Genomic DNA, 13,057 nt, shown 5'->3' on the forward strand with positions numbered 1-13,057 from the left:
GAGGCCATCGATGGCCGCTAACTCGTGCCTGATGGAAAGTGCTCTCGTCCTATGGGGACAAACTCCCCTTTGCGGATACCTCTGACGGTCGTGTCTCCATGCCAAGGCAACACCAGCCTAGGAAAAGATCCCCATGCACCTTATCTCCGTAGAAACTAGCATTCATTTGTCGCCGCATACTGGCTGTTAGCACGATAACTTGACTGAGGTTGCACAGCACAGGCAGGACTGGGCTCGCTGCCTGCTGTGCCGAAATAGCTCAGTTGGGAGAGCGTTAGACTGAAGATCTAAAGGTCCCTGGTTCGATCCCGGGTTTCGGCAGAACGCCTGCGACATGCTTTTTCTGGCCGCCGCTGTCAAGTTGCTGGGCGGCATCAGATGTCCTTATTTCAGGGGAACTCTTGAGAACAACGCAGGCGAGAAGGTTCCGTAGTGTCATAGTTAGGACCGTGCCGTTTGAATCCAGCGATCAGGGGTCACATCTCAGTGAAACCTGCCTTTCCTTCCAACAAGCATCTTGAAGTAAGAAGGTGAAGTAACGCATCTACTTGCTAAGGAGCCTGTAGAAGATTGACATGCATGCACCTTCTCCAAAAACTCTGCTCCTACAGAAGCATGGTGGAGGGCATCCTGATCTGTTGCGTCTCCGTGTGATGTGGAAACCGCTCCATGGTACAGGGGAATACCCTTCAGTGACTGGTGAGTCCTGCCGAGTGGGTCAGTGGGACAAGTTGTCCTCCCGTCAAGGATCTCTATGCCGAAGGGGCCGCATCCCCTTCTCTCCTCTCAGCTGGAAATAGGCAACGGCGCATGCTGGACAAGTTTTAGAGACCAATACACGGTATCTTTTCCCAGACGGCTGAACTGATCACCTTGACGGAATTCCAACGTTCCGACAAAACTGCTACCTCAGCTGTACTCAGACATGTAAAGGTTTGCAGTATTCCCCCGCCGCCTCATGCGTTCCTCGTCAGTATAGTGGACAGTATCTCCGCCTGTCACGCGGAAGACCGGGGTTCGATTCCCCGACGGGGAGGGCCTGTTGCTTTTGCTGCCCATGCAACCTCTGCTTTCTGAAAGGAGGACGATGCACCGCTGGCTTCTGGCAAGCGTGACTGCTTGCATGAGCCGGGTGCGCGAAAGCTCACATACTGGCTGGGAATGAAATGTGGGTCGGCTGCTTGGACGGCAGCTTCGCTCAGCTCTATTCCACCAAGGCTGCGAAAGCACCAGCTGACAAATGTATCTGCAGGTACGCTGGCTGAATTTGAAAGGAAACTCTCCGCAAAATCTTGTCGTTGAGAATGCAGAACACAGACTATTTCCAGCACTGCTTGTGGTCTATGCATGGTAGTGTTCATCATCTTTGCCTTTCTCCAAAGAGGTCCATGGTTCAAAGCCGGACGACAACATGCCACAGGGGTGTTTCTGCTGCCTTTAGGAAACGCTCCTAACCAAAAGGGATGGGATCAATCTGTCCTTTGTCTATGGTGGTTTCTCGATTAGTGCATTGGAAGTTTACCCCAACAGCTGTGGCCAATGTGAGCTTTGTCAGGAATGTGGCAATTAAATGACAGATCTCAATCCATTTGAGAAATTCAAAGTATCGTCCTCACTGGAAGGAGTGTTGAAGCTCAGGGGCATGCTCCAGTGCCCCTGCAGACATCCCCACACAGGCACTTTCTGGGTAAGGCCTAAGGCAGTGCCGGACGTGACCTTCGTCATCCACGGCCGGAGGGGCGAGGGCACCGGCCGGGCCGATTAGCTCAGTTGGTTAGAGCGTGGTGCTAATAACGCCAAGGTCGCGGGTTCGATCCCCGTACTGGCCACATCTGCTTTTGCACCGCACTGTTTACCAGCAATGGGCTTGGTCTACCAAGTGCAGGCCATTGGGATTGCTGGACATGAAGTCCAAGCTAGGAGGAGAGTAACTTTGCTCCCGATCGGCACTGTGAAGGACGCTACAAGAGCGCACGTTTCTGACTGAGGCCATCGATGGCCGCTAACTCGTGCCTGATGGAAAGTGCTCTCGTCCTATGGGGACAAACTCCCCTTTGCGGATACCTCTGACGGTCGTGTCTCCATGCCAAGGCAACACCAGCCTAGGAAAAGATCCCCATGCACCTTATCTCTGTAGAAACTAGCATTCATTTGTCGCCGCATACTGGCTGTTAGCACGATAACTTGACTGAGGTTGCACAGCACAGGCAGGACTGGGCTCGCTGCCCGCTGTGCCGAAATAGCTCAGTTGGGAGAGCGTTAGACTGAAGATCTAAAGGTCCCTGGTTCGATCCCGGGTTTCGGCAGAACGCCTGCGACATGCTTTTTCTGGCCGCCGCTGTCAAGTTGCTGGGCGGCATCAGATGTCCTTATTTCAGGGGAACTCTTGAGAACAACGCAGGCGAGAAGGTTCCGTAGTGTCATAGTTAGGACCGTGCCGTTTGAATCCAGCGATCAGGGGTCACATCTCAGTGAAACCTGCCTTTCCTTCCAACAAGCATCTTGAAGTAAGAAGGTGAAGTAACGCATCTACTTGCTAAGGAGCCTGTAGAAGATTGACATGCATGCACCTTCTCCAAAAACTCTGCTCCTACAGAAGCATGGTGGAGGGCATCCTGATCTGTTGCGTCTCCGTGTGATGTGGAAACCGCTCCATGGTACAGGGGAATACCCTTCAGTGACTGGTGAGTCCTGCCGAGTGGGTCAGTGGGACAAGTTGTCCTCCCGTCAAGGATCTCTATGCCGAAGGGGCCGCATCCCCTTCGCTCATCTCAGCTGGAAATAGGCAACGGCGCATGCTGGACAAGTTTTAGAGACCAATACACGGTATCTTTTCCCAGACGGCTGAACTGATCACCTTGACGGAATTCCAACGTTCCGACAAAACTGCTACCTCAGCTGTACTCAGACATGTAAAGGTTTGCAGTATTCCCCCGCCGCCTCATGCGTTCCTCGTCAGTATAGTGGACAGTATCTCCGCCTGTCACGCGGAAGACCGGGGTTCGATTCCCCGACGGGGAGGGCCTGTTGCTTTTGCTGCCCATGCAACCTCTGCTTTCTGAAAGGAGGACGATGCACCGCTGGCTTCTGGCAAGCGTGACTGCTTGCATGAGCCGGGTGCGCGAAAGCTCACATACTGGCTGGGAATGAAATGTGGGTCGGCTGCTTGGACGGCAGCTTCGCTCAGCTCTATTCCACCAATGCTGCGAAAGCACCAGCTGACAAATGTATCTGCAGGTACGCTGGCTGAATTTGAAAGGAAACTCTCCGCAAAATCTTGTCGTTGAGAATGCAGAACACAGACTATTTCCAGCACTGCTTGTGGTCTATGCATGGTAGTGTTCATCATCTTTGCCTTTCTCCAAAGAGGTCCATGGTTCAAAGCCGGACGACAACATGCCACAGGGGTGTTTCTGCTGCCTTTAGGAAACGCTCCTAACCAAAAGGGATGGGATCAATCTGTCCTTTGTCTATGGTGGTTTCTCGATTAGTGCATTGGAAGTTTACCCCAACAGCTGTGGCCAATGTGAGCTTTGTCAGGAATGTGGCAATTAAATGACAGATCTCAATCCATTTGAGAAATTCAAAGTATCGTCCTCACTGGAAGGAGTGTTGAAGCTCAGGGGCATGCTCCAGTGCCCCTGCAGACATCCCCACACAGGCACTTTCTGGGTAAGGCCTAAGGCAGTGCCGGACGTGACCTTCGTCATCCACGGCCGGAGGGGCGAGGGCACCGGCCGGGCCGGTTAGCTCAGTTGGTTAGAGCGTGGTGCTAATAACGCCAAGGTCGTGGGTTCGATCCCCGTACTGGCCACATTTGCTTTTGCACCGCACTGTTTACCAGCAATGGGCTTGGTCTACCAAGTGCAGGCCATTGGGATTGCTGGACATGAAGTCCAAGCTAGGAGGAGAGTAACTTTGCTCCCGATCGGCACTGTGAAGGACGCTACAAGAGCGCACGTTTCTGACTGAGGCCATCGATGGCCGCTAACTCGTGCCTGATGGAAAGTGCTCTCGTCCTATGGGGACAAACTCCCCTTTGCGGATACCTCTGACGGTCGTGTCTCCATGCCAAGGCAACACCAGCCTAGGAAAAGATCCCCATGCACCTTATCTCCGTAGAAACTAGCATTCATTTGTCGCCGCATACTGGCTGTTAGCACGATAACTTGACTGAGGTTGCACAGCACAGGCAGGACTGGGCTCGCTGCCCGCTGTGCCGAAATAGCTCAGTTGGGAGAGCGTTAGACTGAAGATCTAAAGGTCCCTGGTTCGATCCCGGGTTTCGGCAGAACGCCTGCGACATGCTTTTTCTGGCCGCCGCTGTCAAGTTGCTGGGCGGCATCAGATGTCCTTATTTCAGGGGAACTCTTGAGAACAACGCAGGCGAGAAGGTTCCGTAGTGTCATAGTTAGGACCGTGCCGTTTGAATCCAGCGATCAGGGGTCACATCTCAGTGAAACCTGCCTTTCCTTCCAACAAGCATCTTGAAGTAAGAAGGTGAAGTAACGCATCTACTTGCTAAGGAGCCTGTAGAAGATTGACATGCATGCACCTTCTCCAAAAACTCTGCTCCTACAGAAGCATGGTGGAGGGCATCCTGATCTGTTGCGTCTCCGTGTGATGTGGAAACCGCTCCATGGTACAGGGGAATACCCTTCAGTGACTGGTGAGTCCTGCCGAGTGGGTCAGTGGGACAAGTTGTCCTCCCGTCAAGGATCTCTATGCCGAAGGGGCCGCATCCCCTTCTCTCCTCTCAGCTGGAAATAGGCAACGGCGCATGCTGGACAAGTTTTAGAGACCAATACACGGTATCTTTTCCCAGACGGCTGAACTGATCACCTTGACGGAATTCCAACGTTCCGACAAAACTGCTACCTCAGCTGTACTCAGACATGTAAAGGTTTGCAGTATTCCCCCGCCGCCTCATGCGTTCCTCGTCAGTATAGTGGACAGTATCTCCGCCTGTCACGCGGAAGACCGGGGTTCGATTCCCCGACGGGGAGGGCCTGTTGCTTTTGCTGCCCATGCAACCTCTGCTTTCTGAAAGGAGGACGATGCACCGCTGGCTTCTGGCAAGCGTGACTGCTTGCATGAGCCGGGTGCGCGAAAGCTCACATACTGGCTGGGAATGAAATGTGGGTCGGCTGCTTGGACGGCAGCTTCGCTCAGCTCTATTCCACCAAGGCTGCGAAAGCACCAGCTGACAAATGTATCTGCAGGTACGCTGGCTGAATTTGAAAGGAAACTCTCCGCAAAATCTTGTCGTTGAGAATGCAGAACACAGACTATTTCCAGCACTGCTTGTGGTCTATGCATGGTAGTGTTCATCATCTTTGCCTTTCTCCAAAGAGGTCCATGGTTCAAAGCCGGACGACAACATGCCACAGGGGTGTTTCTGCTGCCTTTAGGAAACGCTCCTAACCAAAAGGGATGGGATCAATCTGTCCTTTGTCTATGGTGGTTTCTCGATTAGTGCATTGGAAGTTTACCCCAACAGCTGTGGCCAATGTGAGCTTTGTCAGGAATGTGGCAATTAAATGACAGATCTCAATCCATTTGAGAAATTCAAAGTATCGTCCTCACTGGAAGGAGTGTTGAAGCTCAGGGGCATGCTCCAGTGCCCCTGCAGACATCCCCACACAGGCACTTTCTGGGTAAGGCCTAAGGCAGTGCCGGACGTGACCTTCGTCATCCACGGCCGGAGGGGCGAGGGCACCGGCCGGGCCGGTTAGCTCAGTTGGTTAGAGCGTGGTGCTAATAACGCCAAGGTCGCGGGTTCGATCCCCGTACTGGCCACATCTGCTTTTGCACCGCACTGTTTACCAGCAATGGGCTTGGTCTACCAAGTGCAGGCCATTGGGATTGCTGGACATGAAGTCCAAGCTAGGAGGAGAGTAACTTTGCTCCCGATCGGCACTGTGAAGGACGCTACAAGAGCGCACGTTTCTGACTGAGGCCATCGATGGCCGCTAACTCGTGCCTGATGGAAAGTGCTCTCGTCCTATGGGGACAAACTCCCCTTTGCGGATACCTCTGACGGTCGTGTCTCCATGCCAAGGCAACACCAGCCTAGGAAAAGATCCCCATGCACCTTATCTCTGTAGAAACTAGCATTCATTTGTCGCCGCATACTGGCTGTTAGCACGATAACTTGACTGAGGTTGCACAGCACAGGCAGGACTGGGCTCGCTGCCCGCTGTGCCGAAATAGCTCAGTTGGGAGAGCGTTAGACTGAAGATCTAAAGGTCCCTGGTTCGATCCCGGGTTTCGGCAGAACGCCTGCGACATGCTTTTTCTGGCCGCCGCTGTCAAGTTGCTGGGCGGCATCAGATGTCCTTATTTCAGGGGAACTCTTGAGAACAACGCAGGCGAGAAGGTTCCGTAGTGTCATAGTTAGGACCGTGCCGTTTGAATCCAGCGATCAGGGGTCACATCTCAGTGAAACCTGCCTTTCCTTCCAACAAGCATCTTGAAGTAAGAAGGTGAAGTAACGCATCTACTTGCTAAGGAGCCTGTAGAAGATTGACATGCATGCACCTTCTCCAAAAACTCTGCTCCTACAGAAGCATGGTGGAGGGCATCCTGATCTGTTGCGTCTCCGTGTGATGTGGAAACCGCTCCATGGTACAGGGGAATACCCTTCAGTGACTGGTGAGTCCTGCCGAGTGGGTCAGTGGGACAAGTTGTCCTCCCGTCAAGGATCTCTATGCCGAAGGGGCCGCATCCCCTTCGCTCATCTCAGCTGGAAATAGGCAACGGCGCATGCTGGACAAGTTTTAGAGACCAATACACGGTATCTTTTCCCAGACGGCTGAACTGATCACCTTGACGGAATTCCAACGTTCCGACAAAACTGCTACCTCAGCTGTACTCAGACATGTAAAGGTTTGCAGTAATCCCCCACCCCCTCATGCGTTCCTCGTTAGTATAGTGGACAGTATCTCCGCCTGTCACGCGGAAGACTGGGGTTCGATTCCCCGACGGGGAGGGGCTGTTGCTTTTGCTGCCCATGCAACCTCTGCTTTCTGAAAGGAGGACGATGCACCGCTGGCTTCTGGCAAGCGTGACTGCTTGCATGAGCCGGGTGCGCGAAAGCTCACATACTGGCTGGGAATGAAATGTGGGTCGGCTGCTTGGACGGCAGCTTCGCTCAGCTCTATTCCACCAAGGCTGCGAAAGCACCAGCTGACAAATGTATCTGCAGGTACGCTGGCTGAATTTGAAAGGAAACTCTCCGCAAAATCTTGTCGTTGAGAATGCAGAACACAGACTCTTTCCAGCACTGCTTGTGGTCTATGCATGGTAGTGTTCATCATCTTTGCCTTACTCCAAAGAGGTCCATGGTTCAAAGCCGGACGACAACATGCCACAGGGGTGTTTCTGCTGCCTTTAGGAAACGCTCCTAACCAAAAGGGATGGGATCAATCTGTCCTTTGTCTATGGTGGTTTCTCGATTAGTGCATTGGAAGTTTACCCCAACAGCTGTGGCCAATGTGAGCTTTGTCAGGAATGTGGCAATTAAATGACAGATCTCAATCCATTTGAGAAATTCAAAGTATCGTCCTCACTGGAAGGAGTGTTGAAGCTCAGGGGCATGCTCCAGTGCCCCTGCAGACATCCCCACACAGGCACTTTCTGGGTAAGGCCTAAGGCAGTGCCGGACGTGACCTTCGTCATCCACGGCCGGAGGGGCGAGGGCACCGGCCGGGCCGGTTAGCTCAGTTGGTTAGAGCGTGGTGCTAATAACGCCAAGGTCGCGGGTTCGATCCCCGTACTGGCCACATCTTCTTTTGCACCGCACTGTTTACCAGCAATGGGCTTGGTCTACCAAGTGCAGGCCATTGGGATTGCTGGACATGAAGTCCAAGCTAGGAGGAGAGTAACTTTGCTCCCGATCGGCACTGTGAAGGACGCTACAAGAGCGCACGTTTCTGACTGAGGCCATCGATGGCCGCTAACTCGTGCCTGATGGAAAGTGCTCTCGTCCTATGGGGACAAACTCCCCTTTGCGGATACCTCTGACGGTCGTGTCTCCATGCCAAGGCAACACCAGCCTAGGAAAAGATCCCCATGCACCTTATCTCCGTAGAAACTAGCATTCATTTGTCGCCGCATACTGGCTGTTAGCACGATAACTTGACTGAGGTTGCACAGCACAGGCAGGACTGGGCTCGCTGCCCGCTGTGCCGAAATAGCTCAGTTGGGAGAGCGTTAGACTGAAGATCTAAAGGTCCCTGGTTCGATCCCGGGTTTCGGCAGAACGCCTGCGACATGCTTTTTCTGGCCGCCGCTGTCAAGTTGCTGGGCGGCATCAGATGTCCTTATTTCAGGGGAACTCTTGAGAACAACGCAGGCGAGAAGGTTCCGTAGTGTCATAGTTAGGACCGTGCCGTTTGAATCCAGCGATCAGGGGTCACATCTCAGTGAAACCTGCCTTTCCTTCCAACAAGCATCTTGAAGTAAGAAGGTGAAGTAACGCATCTACTTGCTAAGGAGCCTGTAGAAGATTGACATGCATGCACCTTCTCCAAAAACTCTGCTCCTACAGAAGCATGGTGGAGGGCATCCTGATCTGTTGCGTCTCCGTGTGATGTGGAAACCGCTCCATGGTACAGGGGAATACCCTTCAGTGACTGGTGAGTCCTGCCGAGTGGGTCAGTGGGACAAGTTGTCCTCCCGTCAAGGATCTCTATGCCGAAGGGGCCGCATCCCCTTCGCTCCTCTCAGCTGGAAATAGGCAACGGCGCATGCTGGACAAGTTTTAGAGACCAATACACGGTATCTTTTCCCAGACGGCTGAACTGATCACCTTGACGGAATTCCAACGTTCCGATAAAACTGCTACCTCAGCTGTACTCAGACATGTAAAGGTTTGCAGTATTCCCCCACCGCCTCATGCGTTCCTCGTTAGTATAGTGGACAGTATCTCCGCCTGTCACGCGGAAGACCGGGGTTCGATTCCCCGACGGGGAGGGCCTGTTGCTTTTGCTGCCCATGCAACCTGTGCTTTCTGAAAGGAGGACGATGCACCGCTGGCTTCTGGCAAGCGTGACTGCTTGCATGAGCCGGGTGCGCGAAAGCTCACATACTGGCTGGGAATGAAATGTGGGTCGGCTGCTTGGACGGCAGCTTCGCTCAGCTCTATTCCACCAAGGCTGCGAAAGCACCAGCTGACAAATGTATCTGCAGGTACGCTGGCTGAATTTGAAAGAAACTCTCCGCAAAATCTTGTCGTTGAGAATGCAGAACACAGACTCTTTCCAGCACTGCTTGTGGTCTATGCATGGTAGTGTTCATCATCTTTGCCTTACTCCAAAGAGGTCCATGGTTCAAAGCTGGACGACAACATGCCACAGGGGTGTTTCTGCTGCCTTTAGGAAACGCTCCTAACCAAAAGGGATGGGATCAATCTGTCCTTTGTCTATGGTGGTTTCTCGATTAGTGCATTGGAAGTTTACCCCAACAGCTGTGGCCAATGTGAGCTTTGTCAGGAATGTGGCAATTAAATGACAGATCTCAATCCATTTGAGAAATTCAAAGTATCGTCCTCACTGGAAGGAGTGTTGAAGCTCAGGGGCATGCTCCAGTGCCCCTGCAGACATCCCCACACAGGCACTTTCTGGGTAAGGCCTAAGGCAGTGCCGGACGTGACCTTCGTCATCCACGGCCGGAGGGGCGAGGGCACCGGCTGGGTCGGTTAGCTCAGTTGGTTAGAGCGTGGTGCTAATAACGCCAAGGTCGCGGGTTTGATCCCCGTACTGGCCACATCTGCTTTTGCACCGCACTGTTTACCAGCAATGGGCTTGGTCTACCAAGTGCAGGCCATTGGGATTGCTGGACATGAAGTCCAAGCTAGGAGGAGAGTAACTTTGCTCCCGATCGGCACTGTGAAGGACGCTACAAGAGCGCACGTTTCTGACTGAGGCCATCGATGGCCGCTAACTCGTGCCTGATGGAAAGTGCTCTCGTCCTATGGGGACAAACTCCCCTTTGCGGATACCTCTGACGGTCGTGTCTCCATGCCAAGGCAACACCAGCCTAGAAAAAGATCCCCATGCACATTATCTCCGTAGAAACTAGCATTCATTTGTCGCCGCATACTGGCTGTTAGCACGATAACTTGACTGAGGTTGCACAGCACAGGCAGGACTGGGCTTGCTGCCCGCCGTGCCGGAATAGCTCAGTTGGGAGAACGTTAGACTGAAGATCTAAAGGTCCCTGGTTCGATCCCGGGTTTCGGCAGAACGCCTGCGACATGCTTTTTCTGGCCGCCGCTGTCAAGTTGCTGGGCGGCATCAGATGTCCTTATTTCAGGGGAACTCTCGAGAACAACGCAGGCGAGAAGGTTCCGTAGTGTCATAGTTAGGACCGTGCCGTTTGAATCCAGTGATCAGGGGTCACATCTCAGTGAAACCTGCCTTTCCTTCCAACAAGCATCTTGAAGTAAGAAGGTGAAGTAACGCATCTACTTGCTAAGGAGCCTGTAGAAGATTGACATGCATGCACCTTCTCCAAAAACTCTGCTCCTACAGAAGCATGGTGGAGGGCATCCTGATCTGTTGCGTCTCCGTGTGATGTGGAAACCGCTCCATTGTACAGGGGAATACCCTTCAGTGACTGGTGAGTCCTGCCGAGTGGGTCAGTGGGACAAGTTGTCCTCCCGTCAAGGATCTCTATGCCGAAGGGGCCGCATCCCCTTCGCTCCTCTCAGCTGGAAATAGGCAACGGCGCATGCTGGACAAGTTTTAGAGACCAATACACGGTATCTTTTCCCAGACGGCTGAACTGATCACCTTGACGGAATTCCAACGTTCCGACAAAACTGCTACCTCAGCTGTACTCAGACATGTAAAGGTTTGCAGTATTCCCCCACCGCCTCATGCGTTCCTCGTTAGTATAGTGGACAGTATCTCTGCCTGTCACGCGGAAGACTGGGGTTCGATTCCCCGACGGGGAGGGCCTGTTGCTTTTGCTGCCCATGCAACCTCTGCTTTCTGAAAGGAGGACGATGCACCGCTGGCTTCTGGCAAGCGTGACTGCTTGCATGAGCCGGGTGCGCGAAAGCTCACATACTGGCTGGGAATGAAATGTGGGTCGGCTGCTTGGACGGCAGCTTCGCTCAGCTCTATTCCACCAAGGCTGCGAAAGCACCAGCTGACAAATGTATCTGCAGGTACGCTGGCTGAATTTGAAAGGAAACTCTCCGCAAAATCTTGTCGTTGAGAATGCAGAACACAGACTCTTTCCAGCACTGCTTGTGGTCTATGCATGGTAGTGTTCATCATCTTTGCCTTACTCCAAAGAGGTCCATGGTTCAAAGCCGGACGACAACATGCCACAGGGGTGTTTCTGCTGCCTTTAGGAAACGCTCCTAACCAAAAGGGATGGGATCAATCTGTCCTTTGTCTATGGTGGTTTCTCGATTAGTGCATTGGAAGTTTACCCCAACAGCTGTGGCCAATGTGAGCTTTGTCAGGAATGTGGCAATTAAATGACAGATCTCAATCCATTTGAGAAATTCAAAGTATCGTCCTCACTGGAAGATGTGTTGAAGCTCAGGGGCATGCTCCAGTGCCCCTGCAGACATCCCCACACAGGCACTTTCTGGGTAAGGCCTAAGGCAGTGCCGGACGTGACCTTCGTCATCCACGGCCGGAGGGGCGAGGGCACCGTCCGGGCCGGTTAGCTCAGTTGGTTAGAGCGTGGTGCTAATAACGCCAAGGTCGCGGGTTCGATCCCCGTACTGGCCACATCTGATTTTGCACCTCACTGTTTACCAGCAATGGGCTTGGTCTACCAAGTGCAGGCCATTGGGATTGCTGGACATGAAGTCCAAGCTAGGAGGAGAGTAACTTTGCTCCCGATCGGCACTGTGAAGGACGCTACAAGAGCGCACGTTTCTGACTGAGGCCATCGATGGCCGCTAACTCGTGCCTGATGGAAAGTGCTCTCGTCCTATGGGGACAAACTCCCCTTTGCGGATACCTCTGACGGTCGTGTCTCCATGCCAAGGCAACACCAGCCTAGGAAAAGATCCCCATGCACCTTATCTCCGTAGAAACTAGCATTCATTTGTCGCCGCATACTGGCTGTTAGCACGATAACTTGACTGAGGTTGCACAGCACAGGCAGGACTGGGCTCGCTGCCCGCTGTGCCGAAATAGCTCAGTTGGGAGAGCGTTAGACTGAAGATCTAGAGGTCCCTGGTTCGATCCCGGGTTTCGGCAGAACGCCTGCGACATGCTTTTTCTGGCCGCCGCTGTCAAGTTGCTGGGCGGCATCAGATGTCCTTATTTCAGGGGAACTCTTGAGAACAACGCAGGCGAGAAGGTTCCGTAGTGTCATAGTTAGGACCATGCCGTTTGAATCCAGCGATCAGGGGTCACATCTCAGTGAAACCTGCCTTTCCTTCCAACAAGCATCTTGAAGTAAGAAGGTGAAGTAACGCATCTACTTGCTAAGGAGCCTGTAGAAGATTGACATGCATGCACCTTCTCCAAAAACTCTGCTCCTACAGAAGCATGGTGGAGGGCATCCTGATCTGTTGCGTCTCCGTGTGATGTGGAAACCGCTCCATGGTACAGGGGAATACCCTTCAGTGACTGGTGAGTCCTGCCGAGTGGGTCAGTGGGACAAGTTGTCCTCCCGTCAAGGATCTCTATGCCGAAGGGGCCGCATCCCCTTCGCTCATCTCAGCTGGAAATAGGCAACGGCGCATGCTGGACAAGTTTTAGAGACCAATACACGGTATCTTTTCCCAGACGGCTGAACTGATCACCTTGACGGAATTCCAACGTTCCGACAAAACTGCTACCTCAGCTGTACTCAGACATGTAAAGGTTTGCAGTAATCCCCCACACCCTCGTGCGTTCCTCGTTAGTGTAGTGGACAGTATCTCCGCCTGTCACGCGGAAGACCGGGGTTCGATTCCCCGACGGGGAGGGGCTGTTGCTTTTGCTGCCCATGCAACCTCTGCTTTCTGAAAGGAGGACGATGCACCGCTGGCTTCTGGCAAGCGTGACTGCTTGCATGAGCCGGGTGCGCGAAAGCTCAC

The 13,057-nt window shown here is 53.1% G+C and overlaps 14 non-coding genes across 14 annotated transcripts; all 14 read left to right on the forward strand.

Annotated features, from left to right (window-relative positions):
- Positions 1 to 248: 248 nt before the first annotated feature.
- On the forward strand, positions 249 to 321 carry trnaf-gaa (transfer RNA phenylalanine (anticodon GAA)). Its single transcript has one exon. It is a non-coding gene; the product is annotated as a tRNA-Phe (tRNA).
- Positions 322 to 1,755: 1,434 nt separating this feature from the next.
- On the forward strand, positions 1,756 to 1,829 carry trnai-aau (transfer RNA isoleucine (anticodon AAU)). The gene has a single exon. It is a non-coding gene; the product is annotated as a tRNA-Ile (tRNA).
- Positions 1,830 to 2,233: 404 nt separating this feature from the next.
- Positions 2,234 to 2,306, forward strand: trnaf-gaa (transfer RNA phenylalanine (anticodon GAA)). The gene has a single exon. It is a non-coding gene; the product is annotated as a tRNA-Phe (tRNA).
- A 1,434-nt stretch (positions 2,307 to 3,740) lies between these two features.
- On the forward strand, positions 3,741 to 3,814 carry trnai-aau (transfer RNA isoleucine (anticodon AAU)). The gene has a single exon. It is a non-coding gene; the product is annotated as a tRNA-Ile (tRNA).
- A 404-nt stretch (positions 3,815 to 4,218) lies between these two features.
- Positions 4,219 to 4,291, forward strand: trnaf-gaa (transfer RNA phenylalanine (anticodon GAA)). Its single transcript has one exon. It is a non-coding gene; the product is annotated as a tRNA-Phe (tRNA).
- Positions 4,292 to 5,725: 1,434 nt separating this feature from the next.
- trnai-aau (transfer RNA isoleucine (anticodon AAU)) lies at positions 5,726 to 5,799 on the forward strand. The gene has a single exon. It is a non-coding gene; the product is annotated as a tRNA-Ile (tRNA).
- A 404-nt stretch (positions 5,800 to 6,203) lies between these two features.
- On the forward strand, positions 6,204 to 6,276 carry trnaf-gaa (transfer RNA phenylalanine (anticodon GAA)). The gene has a single exon. It is a non-coding gene; the product is annotated as a tRNA-Phe (tRNA).
- Positions 6,277 to 7,710: 1,434 nt separating this feature from the next.
- On the forward strand, positions 7,711 to 7,784 carry trnai-aau (transfer RNA isoleucine (anticodon AAU)). Its single transcript has one exon. It is a non-coding gene; the product is annotated as a tRNA-Ile (tRNA).
- A 404-nt stretch (positions 7,785 to 8,188) lies between these two features.
- Positions 8,189 to 8,261, forward strand: trnaf-gaa (transfer RNA phenylalanine (anticodon GAA)). Its single transcript has one exon. It is a non-coding gene; the product is annotated as a tRNA-Phe (tRNA).
- A 643-nt stretch (positions 8,262 to 8,904) lies between these two features.
- Positions 8,905 to 8,976, forward strand: trnad-guc (transfer RNA aspartic acid (anticodon GUC)). Its single transcript has one exon. It is a non-coding gene; the product is annotated as a tRNA-Asp (tRNA).
- A 718-nt stretch (positions 8,977 to 9,694) lies between these two features.
- trnai-aau (transfer RNA isoleucine (anticodon AAU)) lies at positions 9,695 to 9,768 on the forward strand. The gene has a single exon. It is a non-coding gene; the product is annotated as a tRNA-Ile (tRNA).
- Positions 9,769 to 10,172: 404 nt separating this feature from the next.
- Positions 10,173 to 10,245, forward strand: trnaf-gaa (transfer RNA phenylalanine (anticodon GAA)). Its single transcript has one exon. It is a non-coding gene; the product is annotated as a tRNA-Phe (tRNA).
- A 1,434-nt stretch (positions 10,246 to 11,679) lies between these two features.
- trnai-aau (transfer RNA isoleucine (anticodon AAU)) lies at positions 11,680 to 11,753 on the forward strand. Its single transcript has one exon. It is a non-coding gene; the product is annotated as a tRNA-Ile (tRNA).
- A 404-nt stretch (positions 11,754 to 12,157) lies between these two features.
- On the forward strand, positions 12,158 to 12,230 carry trnaf-gaa (transfer RNA phenylalanine (anticodon GAA)). The gene has a single exon. It is a non-coding gene; the product is annotated as a tRNA-Phe (tRNA).
- Positions 12,231 to 13,057: the final 827 nt, after the last annotated feature.

Source organism: Salminus brasiliensis, chromosome 22 (genome assembly GCF_030463535.1).
Source record: "Salminus brasiliensis chromosome 22, fSalBra1.hap2, whole genome shotgun sequence".
Lineage (NCBI taxonomy): Eukaryota > Metazoa > Chordata > Actinopteri > Characiformes > Bryconidae > Salminus > Salminus brasiliensis.